This window comes from Mesoplodon densirostris, chromosome 10, assembly GCF_025265405.1.
Source record: "Mesoplodon densirostris isolate mMesDen1 chromosome 10, mMesDen1 primary haplotype, whole genome shotgun sequence".
Lineage (NCBI taxonomy): Eukaryota > Metazoa > Chordata > Mammalia > Artiodactyla > Ziphiidae > Mesoplodon > Mesoplodon densirostris.
The window spans coordinates 94,422,103-94,427,092 of record NC_082670.1 but is presented as its reverse complement, the minus strand read 5'-3'; the positions used below and the strand labels follow the sequence as shown (position 1 = coordinate 94,427,092).

Below are 4,990 nucleotides of genomic sequence, written 5' to 3'. Positions count from 1 at the left end.
AAAACCACACTGCAGCCTTCAGGTTCAGTCGCAACTGTGTCCCTATTAACTTCAACGAGCATCAGTGGGGCACAGATTTCATTCGAGGCTGTGATTGCTTGAGGAAGTCATTTTATCTCCAAGAACTTCAGTAGAATTGGAAAGACTGGAGACCGCCTTCAGTAGCTGATATCTTCTCACCCAGGGTACTCTCGGCATACGTTAGAATACTTTTACGTCTTCTAGTCATAAAAACATTCTGATTTTAAAGAAACCTTAGGCTTCTGGTTTCTGCTCCCACATGTAGAGAGCTCAGACATCAACTTGGCTTATGACAAGAGAAAGTTGAACAAGCTGAAAATTGATGACTTTTCTTGGATTCACCAGGTGCATTCAGAGAGGAATACCTGAGATCTGTTTATCTGGAGCAGAAGCCGCTGGAGCCCTTCTACTGGTAGGAACACTTAGATTTTAATTTTGACAAATTGCTGGAGGCTGAGTATGAACTAGTGTGAGCGTGAGGAACCCTTGGGGACTGTACTAGTGGGGCCCTCACACTATAGGGCACTATATTTAGAAACACTACCTGGTTCTTATGGAAGATCTGGAAAGGACCCCTCATGACTCTGGCAGGAGGAAGGGAAGAATAACCATCTAGAAAGAGCCCAGAGCCTTCTCCATAATAAAGGCTGTCTGTCCAGGGGAAAAGATTTTGCTAAAAGTTTATCTCAGTATTCCTCCTACTCATGCTCTCTTTAGCTATCCTATCTCACCTAAGGGGGAAAACATAGTCAATAGGGATTACGACTTCAAGGAAATAGACTGGGAATGTCACAGTCAGGGAAGGGAGTACAGAGCAGTGGGGGGAAAATCTGTACCAAGAATGCCACAGTCCTAGGATACAGGCCCATTAGAACACTGAGATTTAATTGGAGGATTACATAATGCTTTCCTTCCCCTACACTTTCACTCCACATCAAGCTCCAATATGATAACAGTGATGCAAGAAAGAGCTGCAAGAGCCTTTCTCTGAACAGAAGTTCTTAGGGAAGCCAAAGTCAAGAGGGGAGACAAAACCAAGGTCGTTAGAGGAATTTGAAGCTTCTGACACATACAGCTACAGCAAATATTAAATACAGCCTCGCTCCTAGTGATTTTACCATAAATCCTCACATGAAAGGCCTATTTACCTCAGTTCCTACTACCTAATACAACATGTTTGGCTTTCTACAAAATACTGTAAGGCATGACAAAAGAGAGTAAGAAAACAAAATCCAAAGAGACAAAATAATCACCAGAATAAGACTCAGATAAGACCCAGATATTAGAATTATCCGACAGGAAATTTAAAATAAATATGATTAATAAGTTAAGGGCTCTAATGGAAATAACATGTAAGAACAGATGGGTAATGTAAGCAGAGCAATGGAAACTCTAGAAAACAAAAGGAAATTTTAGAAATCAAAAGAACTGTTAACAGAATGAAGAATGCCTTTGATGGGCTCATCAGAAGACTGGACATAGTTGAGGAAAGAATCAGTGATCCTGAAGATACAAAAATAGAAACTTCCTAAAATAAAATGCCAAGAAAAAGAAAAAGAATTTAAAAAAATCAGACTATTCAAGAACTGTGGGGCAATTACAAGTTTTAACACCCATGATATCAAAATAACAAAAGGAAAAGTGAGAAACAGAGCAGTAGAAATATTTGAAGCAAGAAAAAAACTAAACAAAAGTTACAATTCTATATATACCACCAAGCAAAGCATCTACCAAAATTTTTCCAAAATTGACACGTGACTATATGGGCACTGGAATTGATGGAGAAAAGCCCGTAATTCCACGAGTGATGAGTCACTTTCACTGCAGCATAAGGTAACAGAAAAGGAGCCTAGGAAGATAATATTGGGGTGGCAAGTTGGGGTGAGAGCACAGACGATCATGAATACTAGCCTATGTTGTTTGTACCTCAATCAAAAATCTGTGATAAACTTTTCCTTAGAAAGAAATAATAACATGTTTTAGAGTAAGGCAAGACTGGAAAGCCTTAAGACCATTAGTTGTTACTGAAAAAATCCAGGAAACGGGTAATAAGAACAGTGTCTTTGACAAGGGCTTAATTTCCAAAATATACAAACAGCTCATACAACTCAATTAACAACAACAAAAAAAAACAACACAATAAAATAATGGGCAGAAGACCTAAAGAGACATTTCTCCAAAGAAGACATACAGATGTCCAACAGGCACATGAAAAGATGTTCAACATCGCTCATTATTAGAGAAATGCAAATCAAAACTGTAACGAGGTACCAGCTCACACAGGTCAGAATGGCCATCATCAAAAAGTCTACAAATAAAAAATGCTGGAGAGGCTGCGGAGAAAAGGGAACCCTCCTAGGCTGTTGGTGGAAATGTAAATTGGTGCAGTCACTATGGGCAACAGTATGGAGGTTCCTCAAAAAACTAAAAATAGGGACTTCCCTGGTGGTCCAGTGGTAAAGAATCCACCTTCTAATGTAGGGGACACGGGTTCCATCCCTGGTCGGAGAACTAAGATCCCACATGCCGGGGGGCAACTAAGCCCATGCACCACAACTACTGAGCCCGCGAGCCATAAGCTACAGAACCCATAAGCTCTGGAGACCATGCGCCACAACTAGAGAGAAGCCCGTGCATCACAACCTGAGAGAAGCCTGCGTGCCTCAACGAAGATCCCACGTGTTGCAACTAAGACCTGATGCAGCCAAATTTAAAAAAAAAGAAAAGAATAAAATAAAATAAATAAATATTAAAAAACTAAAAATAGAGTTGCCATATGATCCAGCAATCCCACTCCCGGGCATATATCTGGACAAAACTATAATTTGAAAAGATACATGCACCCCTATGTTAAGAGCAGCACTATTTACAATAGACAAGATAGGGAAACGACCGAAATGTCCATCGACTGATGAATGGATAAAGAAGATGTGGTATATATATATATATATATATATACACATACACAATGGAATGCTATTCAGTGATAAAAAAGAATGAGGGCCTCCCTGGTGGCGCAGTGGTTGAGAGTCTGCCTGCCGATGCAGGGGATACGGGTTCGTGCCCCGGTCTGGGAGGATCCCACATGCCGCGGAGCGGCTGGGCCCATGAGCCATGGCTGCTGAGGCTGCGCATCCGGAGCCTGTGCTTCACAACGGGGGAGGCCACAACAGTGAGAGGCCCACGTACAGCAAAAAAAAAAAAAAAAAAAGAATGGAATAATGCCATTTGCAGCAACACGGATGGACTAGAGATTATCATACTAAGCAAAGTAAGTCAGAAAGAGAAAGACAAATACCACATGATATCACGTATATGTGGAATCTAAAGTATGACACAAATGAACTTATTTATGAAACAGAAACATACTCACAGACATAGAGAACAGACTTGTGGTTGCCAAGGGTGGGGTGGGTGGACGAGGGTTGGACGGGGAGTTTGGGACTAGCAGATGTAAACTATTATATATAGAATGGATAAACAGCAAGGTCCTATTGTATAGCACAGGGAACTATATTTAATATCCTGTAATAAACCATAATGGAAAAGAATATGATATATATATATATATATATATATATATATATATATACATGTATATATATGAACCACTCTGCTGTACATCAGAAGCTAACACAACATTGTAAATCAATTACACTTCAATAAAGAAAATAAAAAATAAATTAAAAGAAAGAACAGTGTCTATGGTAAGAGGTAAATGCTTTTACCAAAGATGGTTTATGGAGTGAGTCCTGCAACCAAGCAACAAAAGTGATAAAAGTAATAGATTAGTAAAATGTAATCAAATAATAAATTCAAGTAGGGAAATCTTACTGACCAGCACCAATATTAAACTACTTTCTAGCAAAAAAGTTGGCATTTCAAATTTAGAGTTTACAGAATTGCAAGTAGCAGCAAAGTAGTTATTTAAAACTTCCTCCAGAAGGCTGCAACAATTTATAAATGCATAAGGAAATACATTCTTAACTACTCATATGACCCTGGAGATCATGAAGAATGCTATTGAAAAGGATAGTTCTGGAAAATGCTGATTTGGGTGTTTTTAAAATTTCTGTCGGACTACCATTAAGGCCTCATATCCCACAAATACAGATGCCGTGGGCAACTGATTTCAGCCTTGCTGACTTCAATACTCTAATTACCACTTTTCTGTATGGATGAATTAGTTGAGTAGCTGTGTGATTTATCCTGATTGATTATCATCATGGCACAACATTTGCAGATGGAATAGTCAATGAAATGCATTTTTAGCAACAGCTATTCTGGCTTCCTTCAATATATTATACATGTAATGTCAAGGTCTTACAGTTATATCTTGCATATTTTAAGGCAGTTTTCTTGAGTATAGTATCTATGGAGCTTACCTGAGTAAAAATGCTTATATTATAGTTGCATCACTTGGATGATGTGTTGTAAAAGCAAGATGATACTGTGGCCAAATGCTCTTTCCCTGCTTATACTATACAGAGTTGTTAACAACCTGGCTAAAGAGGTGACAAACTGGTGACCACGTGGGCCAGATCTAACCCCCAGATGTGTTTTGCATGGACCATGAAATGCTTATGAATTTTAAGATAAATACAAATATTATTTTTAAAAAGAACATATCTGGGACTTCCCTGGTGGTTCAGTGGTTAAGACTCTGTGCTCCTAATGCAGGGGGCCCAGGTTCGATCCCTGGTCAGGGAACTAGATCCCACATGCCGCAACGAAGTTCCCACGTGCTGCAACTAGACCCGGCGCAGCCAAATAAATAAATAAATAAAAAGAAAAGAACAGATCTTACTTGAAAGCTCATTGTTTTTTTTCTTTAAAGATTAGGAAGTTGGGCAACACTGCTCCTACAATTCTGTATACCAACAATGGCTCCCCCAGTCTCCATTGTTCCCCAAATGCATGCACTTACATTTAATTCCTCTGTCTCTCTTGCTTAAATCACTTGCCAGTT

At 39.2% G+C, this 4,990-nt stretch overlaps 1 non-coding gene across 1 annotated transcript; it reads left to right on the top strand.

Annotated features, from left to right (window-relative positions):
* Positions 1-4,658: 4,658 nt before the first annotated feature.
* On the top strand, positions 4,659-4,731 carry TRNAR-CCU (transfer RNA arginine (anticodon CCU)). The gene has a single exon. It is a non-coding gene; the product is annotated as a tRNA-Arg (tRNA).
* The last annotated feature ends 259 nt before the right edge of the window (positions 4,732-4,990 follow it).